Source organism: Pezoporus flaviventris, unplaced genomic scaffold, assembly GCF_033815535.1.
Source record: "Pezoporus flaviventris isolate CSIRO_AGI_PZ_B2104156 unplaced genomic scaffold, CSIRO_AGI_Pfla_v1 ptg000049l, whole genome shotgun sequence".
NCBI lineage: Eukaryota > Metazoa > Chordata > Aves > Psittaciformes > Psittacidae > Pezoporus > Pezoporus flaviventris.
In genome coordinates this window covers 2,938,096-2,950,845 of record NW_026892597.1, presented here as the reverse complement: position 1 = coordinate 2,950,845, position 12,750 = coordinate 2,938,096, and positions in this window count along the sequence as shown.

The window sequence follows — 12,750 nt, the reverse complement described above, 5'->3', positions numbered from 1 at the left end:
CCTGTGAAGTGAGATGTTTTCTCATTTGAATCTGGAGGGTACACAGCAGAATGGATGGCATCCATTGCAGGTCTCTACTCAGAATTAGCAGTTTGGGATTTCCCTTTCGTCATGCCCTGGAGCTCTCTCTGGACTGCTGGGGAATCAAACCACATGGATATAGTTTTAGTGACAAATACAGTAAAAGATACATGCAGCAAGAGTCTGATTCTGCTCTGGAGCTGTTTGGATCCAAAGACCCAAGGGAAGGAGTAATCCCTGCTTCCCTGAGATCTTGCCTATAGAAAGGAAGCAGCTTGTTCCTGCCACAGTTACACCATGAATATTGACCAGCCACACACCGTAAATACTCATTTTCTCCCAGGTTTTCTTTTGGATTGAACCAACCAGCTCCCTGTGAGATGAAACTTGGGTGCATTCAGGGGTCACTTGCAGGATTTCCCTTTGTAGGCAGCGTGACCCATGATAGATTTACCTCCCTCTGTCCTATATGGCTCTCCAACACCATCCCAGTAAACCTCAACCTCAAGTACCCTTAGGAGATTCTGCCAGGATCCCATGGGAAGGATGTGCCACATAAATGCCACTCAGGGACTGCATTTTCTGTTATTTTGCAGTGAAAATTAACTCTTTCCTTAGAGCCAGAGAGATTCCTTGTTAATCCCAGAAGAGACAATGGTCAAGTACCAAAGCAAGGTGAACACGGCAAGGTGAACAAGGTGAACATGAGCTGAATGGAAGTGACTTGGCCTGGAGGATGCAGAGCTCCTCTTACAGCAAACAACACGAGCAGGGTAGATGCAGCCAATATGTCCCTGGCACTGGGCAGGTTTTAGGGGGTCTTCTCTAGGAAAGGTGTGCTACCAACAGCTATGATATTTTAACATGAAAAATCTCTCCTCCTTCCTTTCCCTGCTTTTGGACCACCTCACATCATAAGTGTGAGGTATAAATGCAAAACCTTCTTGGCATGATGTCTTTGAGAACAGAGTAGGTTGTAGTACTCTGAAAAAAAGCTTTTGTCTATAGGAACATGGCTCTGCACTGGGTGAATCACAGTTTTATTTGCTCAGCTAAAACAGCTAAAACAACTCATGCTTTCTTGTTCACATCTACAGTTCCATATTGAAAAATAAAAGAAGGATTTATCCAATTTTTCTTAGCCCTTATCTCAATGTTCCTTAATTTACCTCTTTACAATCAAAAGGATGTTGCCCAGTCCTGTCAAGAAAACTATTTGCTGAAAAGCATTGCATTTACAGTAGTGTTTAGGTAACCAAATCACGATCCAGTCTAGTATTAATTGATTATGTTACTGTCTGTGAAATATCCTATTTATCTAGGATCCACAAAAGGCAGCTCATTACGTTAGCATAAACAAAGAGTGCAAAGTAGGAGCCATGGCAAAGGGGGGTCTATGGAAGAGATGCCACCAAGACAGGACCGGGGCAAATATTCTCTGTTTGGAAAGCAAGAAGTTAGAAATGTCAGGGATGAAAGCTCGTGTGACAATGTCTTTGCTTAAACTAGCAAGTGTAATGTCACTGCTGCATAATTGGGATGTGTCAATGGCTGTGCTTGAAAGGTTTATTCAGGTGGGTTGCACCTCCCTGCATCAGTACAACACAGGCTTCACAGCCAGTGCTCTTGACTCCTATTTGGCTTTGGAAGAAGCATATCTACAAAACCCTGCCAGTGTTTGTAATGATGCCTTTTCACAAGGTTTCTCCAAGCATAATTCTGTGATAACCATAAAACAAGCTTCACCTATTTATAACCAGGGGATAAGTGGTTTTTCTGTTATCATGACCAGCCCAAACTGGCCTAGGAAAACCTGGAGAGCAAGGCAGAGCATACAAGGAGGAAGAGGGGGAGATGTTGGCTGTGGGCAGGTCATTCTGCATTGCCTGTCTGCATCCATGGACTGTCTACAGAGTCTGGACCATCAGCCTGATGAGGTGCCTGGGATGCAGCTCCAGCTTAGCACACATCAATAGGTTTCATCAATCTGGGCATCTCCATGTGGCTCAGGGGATTGATGGAAATGCCTAAGTAGTTGTGGTCTTCAGTCTCTGACAACTCTTATGTTCTTCTATTATAAAATGACTTGGGCCCTGCCCAGTAGAAAGATGGGAGTAGTGAGCTATGTCCATGAAGACAGATCCTGATCTGATCAGTGTGACAGCACAAGGCAGAGAATTCATGTTCCTCCTCTGCTAAGTGACAACAGGAGCCAAGATAGGGAAGGAATTTGGTTTTCCTCATGACAAGCTTTTAAATAGACTGGATTTTAAGCTCAATTTTCAAGAACCTGACCGTCTAGAAGTAGCTTTCCAGGCATGGAATTAACTTTCCGGGCGTGGATGGACCATGCTTCCTGACAGAACAGGCTCCAAAGGCACTTCTCCAGCTATTTCAGAGCACGCTGCTACAGCAGAAAGTCAGACGACAGAGCATGAAAACTTGTTCAAAAGTGTTTGCACAGCAAAAGGAAAACTTCAAAAGGAGCCAGTGCAAATTCAGACCCGGTGGGAAAGGGGCAACATTTCCCTTGGACTGCTTGGGAAATCATCCCTGTGTGCCCTTGTGAGGGCAACCCATGTGCCTACAGAACAGCTTTTGGAAGGATTAGCACCAGTGCTTGCAGGTTGGAGGTACAGAAAGGTGACTTTCTATGTGAGTGGTCACAGCCCAGCAATCCATCATTAGGCCATTCTGCCTCCCCATTCTTCACTTCACCAGGTAGTTTGAATGCTAATCTGCTTAAATGCCTTTTTATAGCTGGTAGCTGGAGGCTAGTTGAGTTGAAAAACCATACAGCCGTTTACAGGGCTGCTTTAAGACACGGCATATATTATGTATGAAGCTTTATAACAACCATCCATATCAGAGCTGATGGGGAACATGAAAGCAATACAGCAGCACTCCTTCCTGCAGCACTTTGTTACAGGTGACAAGAGATAGGAGATCCAAAGGCTGAACAAAACCAGTAGCAGGAAATTATTTTCCTAAGAGACTCCTACAGAGTGTAATGATAAATAAGACTTTTAAAGTTACTGTGAAACAAAGGGACCCTTTAATTAAAAAGAACCTGATCCCTTAAATGTTGAAGGTTGTATTCATCTGTCTCAATTAGGATATATTGAGATAACTGCATCTGAAATATTAATCCTCTTTGTAACTGGTGGAGCAAATCACCATAGGGACATGCATAGGAAACTCGTATCACTCCACGGTAAATAACAAATGTTATTACTGTGCTTGGGAATTCTAATTCCCACATTTGAGTATCTGTTCCACTCATGCCCTGCCTCAGCGCAAGGAAAACTGGCTCCCAGGACCAAAGCAGCTGTGAGGCCCCAAGGTCTGGAGCTTCAGGTGGAAAGAGCCCTATATCCAACTGAAGTCCAAGAATAAATCCTGGCCCTTAGGATTCCCCATAGGGTCACTATTCATATGACAAAATTACTACATGCACGTAGGGGTTTCGCTGCACTGGATCTGCACTGCTTTGAGCACCTTTGAATTCAACCCTAAATGAGTGCTATAACTTGGAGAAGTTTTCCTTACAAAAGACAGACTCAAAACTACCTTAAACTCACTATTGCTGTAATCTTTCCCTATGCACACAGAAATCCTAATCATCCTCCTCCTATCCCAAATCAAAGCTATCAACTCCCATCTTCATGTTTCAATGCTAATTAGAAACAGAAAGTCAGGGTTCTCCTGGAGTTTAAACAGTTTCGCTTTCGTGCCAAAGAGGAGCACAAAAGTTGAGTTTCGCTCTCAGTGGTTTCAGCTTTTTCTTTTCTGGAGAGCTCAAGAGCCAGCTCTTGTGAATTAAAACCAATTCCCATCACTAAAGGCTTCTCATTTACACCCGCAGAGCACTTGGGCCAGCTGTTCCATTTGTGTTCTCACTCCTTACCATGGTGGTCTACCTCCAGGTAAAGCAAAACTTGTATAAACGCATTATTAGAAGCTCATGAGAAACACACGTGGGTGTAATGAGACTGAATGAAAATACATGTAATGAAAGCTTGGAGGGAAAACATTCTCTCTCAGAAGAGTGTTATCACATTAGCGCTGGTTATGGAGAACTAATGTCCACTTTAAGTGGTATCAAGAGCTGGAGCAATTGAAAGACAATAAGAAGACAATGAGTAATGAATCAATTTTATTGTGTGCTGTTGAGCAGTCCTGGCTGGAAGAGAATGCGTTGGTATGGCTCAATAAAAGGGATGGATGGGAACTGACAGCAGCAGGGACAAGCACTCCCACACTTTCTGAAGAAAGAAATGATTTTTGAAATTATTTTTGCCTTAGCCAATAGGATTCTGCTGAAAAAAAAATGGGATGTTTTGTTCTGGAGTTCAGCAGACACAGCAGGCGAGCACCATGCTCTTTATGCAGAGAGAAAATACCAGCTTTATTGGAGAGACAAACTCACTTTGCACCTTTCCTGAAGCTGGCTCTGCTGGCGTCCCCAGGAAAGGTTTTGCGTCGCTCAGATCTCTTTATGGGACTTGTCTCTGCTGCCGTATCTCCCTTTTTCATACACTCCACCCCTAAGCCACCACACTCCATTTCACCTCCTAGGTTTGGTACAGGTTCCTAATTCACACTCGCATCCTGATGCACACACACCTATCCAGAAGCGTAGAACACACTAGCACTGACCTATCTAAGGCTGCTGAAACACATTCACTGTTGAAAACAGGGTAAAATGAGCCCACAGAGACATTTATTACTTCTACAGCAAGGCTGATTCCTGCAACCAAGCAAGATCGGGTGTCCTTACTCTAGGCTGAATGGTAGCAACTGTTGTCTTCCAAAATGACAGTGATGTAGAGACTCTCTGATTATTTGGGACCATTTCACACACAGGCTTCCATCCCCAAGTCACTGCTGCAGTCTTCCACTAATATATAGTTCGCCAATTTAGGCTGCCCAGATGGTCATTATGTTTAAAAAGGCACCTCCAGAGGGTGATCCCGAGCACTTCTAGGTATTGGTCCCACACAGAAGGACTTGCAGGCTGGAGAACTTCATGTCTTTTCCTGGAAGAGCAGTCCAGGCAACAGGCTTAAGATAGATGCCCAGTTTCTCCTGGCTGACTCTGATCAAGAGTCCCCAGATGTCTTTGCAGTGCTTATACGGTGAGTTTTGTCTTGGGAGTGGACTCAAGACCACCGTCCCCGTGCTGTAATACTTGGTCAGAGAAGAAAAGCCAATGCTATTTCATTTCCACCACAATGAACAACTTCCTTTTCTTACTGCTTCTTATGTTTCTATGTTTTTCATCCCTGTTTAATTCTTCATCAAAGAACAATTTAATTTCATAATCTCACTGACCAATATTATTTCTCCCCTGTGTTAAGCTGCAAACATCTCTGATAGCAAGCAGATACCATCTGGCCTTTGGGAATCCCTGGACATTCAGAAGTTTGTGTTTCAGTTGTAACATCCAGAAGAGAGGAGGCAAGAGAACAAAAATGTACATCCTACATCAGCATTAAGCTATCAGGTCAACTGTTACAACGGCGACAGCACGGGTGAAAAAAGAAGAAACAGCAGAAAAAAGTAGAAACACCACTTAGGGTGAGTCTGAAATAAGCATTGAATTCAAGAATAAATCCTTATTGAATGGTATATAATAACAGACCTACTCCTCCCAGGCAAAGAGGAAAAATGTCAGTTTTGGGACCTCACCTTGAGCTGTGTCAAAGGCTAAGATCTCCAGAGAGGTCATGTGGGAACAGATAGCAAAAGTCACTAGGCACAGATCTCCTTGCAAAAAATTAGGTTCCCAGCCTGTAGAGTTACTGTTCAGGTGAAATGAGTAAAATTTAAGTCAGTTAAGCCTTGTTTTCAACTGCATGCGCCACAGGGAGATGGTTCTAAAACTTCACACCTTCACTGGTGCAACATCATGAGAAAAACTTCGAAGAGTAGATCTGGTCTCAGGCACATGAAGTGATTTGTAAATCATTCTGATAAATACCAATTTTCTATCACTTTTTGTTACAAGAAGAACTTTTTGCTATGTTATATTATGAAGAAACACATTCAGGTTTTTCCTTCTGAACCATCTGTAGGAAAAATCACCTTGCGGATGCTACTTGCGTAGTTTACAAAAAGCCTGCAGGCATCTTTCCATGGGTACGCTTGTGTATGCTCACCTAATTATGTTCCTGAATGAACCACTCCAGCAATAAACCTTGATTCACCTACAGACGCTTTCCAACTTCCAGGAGCCATATGTCAAATCAGTCCCTAAATAGAATAACCTTTGCTCAGCTTCCCCAGGGAGCAAACACTGGATCAGAAAATCAATGTCTATTTGTCACCAACTGGCTGAGTCCAGAAGTGCTTGCTGGGGAGCTGTGAGTGTGGGGACAGAACTGCTCACCTATTGTATGGTTGTCTTCAAGCAAAGGTCCCTGGTAGCTTTGATAGGACATTAAAGTGACAATACTACATCTTCCTTGTCCAAATAGCAGGCAAATAAGTCAATAAAAAATATTCCCATTAGAAAAAGACATTCCCATTAGAAACACCTTGTCATGTTGTAAAATAAGCCTATCAGCTCATGAGAGGGAAGCTTGGTTTTGCCCTTCTACCACAAAGAAGGGAAAGACACCCTCTGCCTCAGAGTTTTAACCATCCCTTCTAGCTTTGGAGAACTCATCTATTCCTAGGAGTCACACACAGCTTGATATGTACGTGTATGACCAAGGCTCCCTCCAAAGTGTAGAGGAGGCCACCGTCCCTGCTCTGAAAGCATTGCTGTTTCCCACACTGAGATAGTGGCCATCTGATACTAGGCACCTCATTGTAGCAGAAAATGAAAAGCTATAGGTGGAAGAGGAAGCAGATGAGATGCATGTGTCAGCTGCAGCAACAGTACAAGCTGAAGCTGCAAAGCTCTTTAAGACCTGCTCCTCATCGGCCAACCCTGTCAAAATACATTGTGGGGAGGTCTGCAATGCAAACAAATAGGCAGCTGCTAGAAGGGGACAGATGGGATTTCCAGCCAAAGAAAAAGCAGGCACAGGCTGTGGTTCTTCTCAACTGACTGTGGATGTTTAGGATTAAGGTGTTCAGGTCCCATGAAGGGAGATTGCACTGTTGGAGAGCAATTAATCTCATTATTTCAGACAGCAGTATAAAGAGGATTCTAAGGAGATGTATTCTGTGATTCTAAGAGGAGCTGTAGAGAACTCCGTTTCCCTCTGCCGCCTCTGGAGGCAGCTCAGACAGGTAACAGACTAATGGTCTAACTTTGGACAGCTAAAATTGACTGAGATGAATCCCACCCCACTGATATTTGGGTCTGAGTGACAAGAGTACTGCCATACTTTATATACAAAAACCCTGACCAAGGGTGCTGCAGCATCCTTAAGGGCAACAAGAGCTTATAACCATTATCCTTCTTTCTTAGAACTGACACCACCTTAGTCCTCTCCTTTTTTATTTGCATGTTGTCAGCTTTGCTCTCTCATCTGATTTTTCAGCAGAATCAACATTTTTTTAATCAGGATATATTCTTGGTGATAATATTCTTTTCAAAGGGAAATTTGTCTTTCTTTAGCTACTTCTGTACTTGGAGTTTAACTTTAGGTAGATGTTACCTACATCCCTCTGCCTTTATATTGTATTTTTGTATGAGTTTGGATTAGATGACCAAAGACAGGTCACCGTCTTGCCCCTTGCTGCAGGCTAGTGCTCAGAAGTAAACCCAGTTTTAGATTGCATCAAGACACAGAGGTGTTTCTTTCACAGCCTGAGCCATTGACCACAGTTCAAGATAGTCACAGATGGACCTGCTACCCTTGCCTCACCAATGAGGGAGCAAGCTTGGTTCTGTTTGTTCTGGAAACCTTCGCAAGAAAGGTCCTTGCAGACACTATTGAGAAAATAATGATCATAGATAATAACAGAAATCAAGGGTTTGAACCATAATGAAATCTGCAACTAACTCTGGAAAGTATTCCAGGCAGTTATGGAAAGCAAGAACAGAGCTGCAGGGTGGGATGGGTATGTATAATCATCTGCAGTGGCTGCTGTCCTGCTCCTCCAAATAGTTTTCTCCTGCTAAAGATGGAAATGCAGTAAAAGCCCCATGACTCCTCTGGGATACAGCTTCTCTGGGCAGCTGCCAGGCATTTCAGATAGCTTTGCATCTGCACAGTGCAGGGTTTTGGAACAGAGAAAAGAATACAGCCTGGTCTGTGAGCTGTGCTCTGGGGCTCCCCTGTAATCAGGTTCAAAGCTCCTTTTGTCTATCCCAGATGTTAAATTCAGGCATGGGGTGAAAAGACACAAGTTGAGAAAGCCTAGAAAGCCACCTTTGACTGTATGTCTGCATCTCAGACACCTTACACTGGTCAAAATGCAATATACCCAATGTCCTGCAGTTTCCCCCCCAAGGCCCAAAGGAGATGGTGAGCTCAGTATGTGTCTGTATTTATACGATAATGTTTCTGCCCTAAGTTGCATGTTGACTGTTTGTGGCATGAGTCCAGTGTTTGGGAACTGAAATGTGAAAACATATCTGTAATGATGGACTCATTCAACTGAGGTTGTTTTGTATCAGATCTCATCTAAAGAGTGTTTTACAGATCTGAGCTAACACCAGCTGGGGCCAGGAAGAAGATTCCCCTTGAACCCAAAAAAAACCAGAACTAACCTAAGTAACCTCATCACTGTGTTCATTGCTTTGGAAAACCCCTGGATATCATCATAAGTGAAAAGTAACAACAGTAAAGTTATTATTTTAAACAAAAGGCGTATTTTAGAGCAACTTGTCAGGTCTCCTGCCACAGGAGAAATGAGCAGTTCCCCCCCACCTTGATATTGTCTTTGTGACTTGTTTCCTGCTTAAACAGAGGATTGAACCCAAAACAGAGATCCCAGCAGTCAATCCTCCACAAAGAACTGATTTGGGCTATTCAGTTCATCTGCCTCATGCACCATTTGCCTTCTCCAGCACAAAAACAATGTTTGTTGGATGATGTACTGGGATGAGACTCACACTGGCTTTTTTCCTGGATAGGATCCTAAGTATCCCAATAAAAACAACATAGGTCTCATGGCTTTTATTCCTCCCTCTCATTTAATGTTCAGTATGATCATTACAGACTCTCTTGTGCTTCTCGTACAGCCGTCAAGAACTTGGCAATCTCTGCACTTGACTTTTATCCTGAAGAAAGAGTGCGCCTGTTTCTCATCAAAAACCAGCTAGAAGAGGAACAAACAACAGTTTTAAGACAGCTGATGGGTTTTTAGTAATCCCTTGAAAGAAACACAGGGGCAAATTTTACTACATTTCTAGGCTGAAGTCAGGCTTCTTCCTGAACCTTAAAAGGCTTATTTGCACAATATTCATTGCATCATTTCTAAACCTAGCACCTTTAACACCCCTTTTCCTGCACACCCAGATGTTTCTCTGGAAGGAAATACCCCTTTTAATCCAAAGAGTGAAACTTAGCCAGAGGGTCTCTTCTGAAAGGTGTTTTGTACCCATACGGTTACGTCATGCTCCTAACCTGTAGCTCTGCAGCTGAGATTGCACCATATATGCAGACCAGAGTGCTCGAGGAGGGTATTAGCTTCAAGTTAGGCAGCATTTGCTGGTTTGGAAATACCTCCGGAGAGGTAACTGAGGTCTCTTTCAGGATGGCTGTGTGCAGCCTGAATCAAAATATCATCTCTCCTGCAGCTGTGAAAAATGCATGAAAGGAGGTAGAAACGATGCCTTAGCTGTAACATTTATAAAACATCAAGGACGACTTGTGAAGGAACCTGTGGTTTTCAAGTGCTAATGGAAGAAAGCCTTGGGAGCAGGGAATACTCACCAGGTCTTGGAAAATGAGCATTTGATTTCAAGACTCTTGATGAGCGACAGAACTCAGGGGGAAAGAATCAAGGTCCTCTCTGGTTCATGCTACATGGATTTTGTGCATATTTAACACTTTGTCACTTGGGTAGGTCTCCATTTCCTCATAAATAGTTACCCAGGCAGTCAGATCCCAACATCCAGTAAAAGATCTGACAGGACTCATCCAAACCCACAACCGTGTAGAGAAAAAGGCTTCCTTTTCCCTGGGGAAATTTCAGGTCTGCCAGAGAAATGGAAGAGATGTAAAGAATAAAACTGTATTTGATTTGATTTTTCTCTCTTTACCCTTTTTTTCTTGCCTGAAAAGAAGTTTGATTCCCCCTAAGTGGAAGGGTGTGAGACAGGGAGATGGGCAAGTGCTGCCGCCGGCTTAACACGATCCCTGCCTGCAATAAGCCCATGTCGTGTCTGCCGTCCAACCTGGCCTTGAACACTGCCAGGGATGGGGCAGCCACAGCTTCTCTGGGCACCCTGGGCCAGCGCCTCAGCACCCTCACAGGGAAGAGCTTCTGCCTAAGAGCTCAGCTCAGCCCCTCCTCTGGCAGGTTAAAGCCATTCCCCTTGGCCTGTCCCTACAGGCCCTTGTCCCAAGCCCCTCTCCAGCTTTCCTGCAGCCCCTTTAGGCACTGGAGCTGCTCTCAGGTCTCCCCTTCAGGAGCCTTCTCTTCTCCAGGCTGACCCAGCCCAGCTCTCTCAGCCTGGCTCCAGAGCAGAGCTGCTCCAGCCCTTGCAGCATCTCCATGGCCTCCTCTAACTCAACCCATCCACCCTCCCAACTCAAGCAGCAGTTACCTAGCTGTCCCTGAGATAGGATTATCTAAAATAGATGGAAGTTCTTAAAACCCTCAAGCAGCAGAATTTCTCCCTCTGCCCCCAACAACAAAGTTTTATTCCTAAAAAGATGTCTTGATGCCAATCCAAACCCACTTTGATGCAGTTCAAATCCCAGAGCATTCAGCCCATGCTGCAATGGCTGTAAATTCAAACATCATCTTAAGCTTGAAGGAACTTGTATCTGGCTTGCTCTTACAAAAGATGGGACCCAGCCATGAATTGGAATGTAGTATACTCCCAAAATTCAGCCCCATACCAGGGGGGTACAGAGAGCAAGCTGAAATTGTCCTGTTATTTCTGGTTTATGGTTTGAGAAGAAAGTTTAGTTTTCAAGAAAGAAATTGATCTGAAAATCAAATTTTGAGCCTTTCAAACAGTTCTATTTGTATCTAAATAGTCACAAGTTCCAGGATCATCTTACCAGCACAAACACCGCATTCTAGTCCTAAAGTTCTGGTGTGATGCACTTGCACGGTACCCATGAGGAACTCTGGTTTCAGGCAATGTTAAGTGGCATTGCAGTATTGCTGCAATAATAATTAGATGTCCTACCAAAAATGAATTCACTCAATAAATCTAGGGTTGCCTCTGGGTATGCTTAGGTGGGTGCCTGTACTCCCGTTAGACACTGCTTGGTTTTGTCCTGTCATCTGTTAAGATACAGGTATACAGGTTACTTTCATTTCAGTGGCAAAGTTGATTTAAGAACTCCCTGCCTCTTGCCCCAGCTCTGCAGTTCACCACCCTCATAGACAGTGCCAGGTTAAACTTTATTGGAGTTTCCCTATACACAAAGTGATCTGAGATAAGGGAGAGCCAAATCATGTTACTTGCAGGGCTGCTGCCCCTTCTGGGCTACCTCCAAGCTATTGCATTGGAGACTAAAATAAGGCCATGCAAACCGTTTGCTCTGGTTGATCAAATAAACTCATCTCACTTTCTACTGTGATGGAATAATTGTGGTCCACAGAAAGCGTCCTCAAGATGTAAAGAATGGAAAGAACTGCAGTTGTCCTCCAGTTTACTCAGAGGAAGAGGAAAACCCAGAATGATTTACCAACTGGCCCAAGATAATGTACAAATACGGTAGCAAAGCCAGCCACTGAAACTGGAGTTCCAGTCCAAACCCTTGACCATTAAGTCATCATCCATCAAGCTGGAGTCCTACCAACAGTACATTAACTATCTGGTCCAAGATGGGCTCTGCGCTCCAGGGGTAGAGTAGAAAGGTAGTAAGGGGATTTCTCAGCTGTCATGAGCTCTGTGCAGAACTGAGGAGTGGGGTCTGGCCTCCAATTCCTAGCACCAGTAATGATTTCCGACCATCACTGAAGTCCATAGCCACTGAGATGGTGTAGGACCATCATCTCTGTAGGGACGTAGGGTGATATCTGAGCTTGAGAGGGTCAACCCTGATGCAAACCCATCATCCCAATAGGGATGGTGGGACCTGTGAGAGGTTCCTCTGTGCTTCTGTAGGTGTTTTGCCTCCTGAAACAGGTGATGAGATGGCCATGTAAGACCAGTGGGATGTTCTTAAAGGGGTGATTTGCACAGCTGAGGTGTTCTGAATGAATGAAAGGAGAAAAGGAGATTGAAACCTGTCTCTTTCCACAGATCAACACAGCCCAGACCTGAAAAACCACTGTTACCTTCCCTTCTGACTTGCACAGCCACAGGTGAACAGGGCAAATGATGTTTGAGAGCCTCATCTCCAAGCCAAACACAGCATGTGAACAACACCACAGGCCCTGTAAAGAGTGAAATCATTCCCATTCATTCAGAGCAAGACACCGAACATCTGAAAACCCAGCTAAAGCACTTACTGGCAGTGCACAAGAATTACCTTGACAATTACTCCATGGAGTATTCTGCAATACGAAGTTTTGGCTGATAAAAAAAAATTGGTGTTGGCCTCTTGCTTATGAATATAACCTAGAACTAATTGTTAAATGTGTCAGGCCTTCTAAAACATGTAATTCAGCAAGAATGAGGTCTATCCACTATTTAAT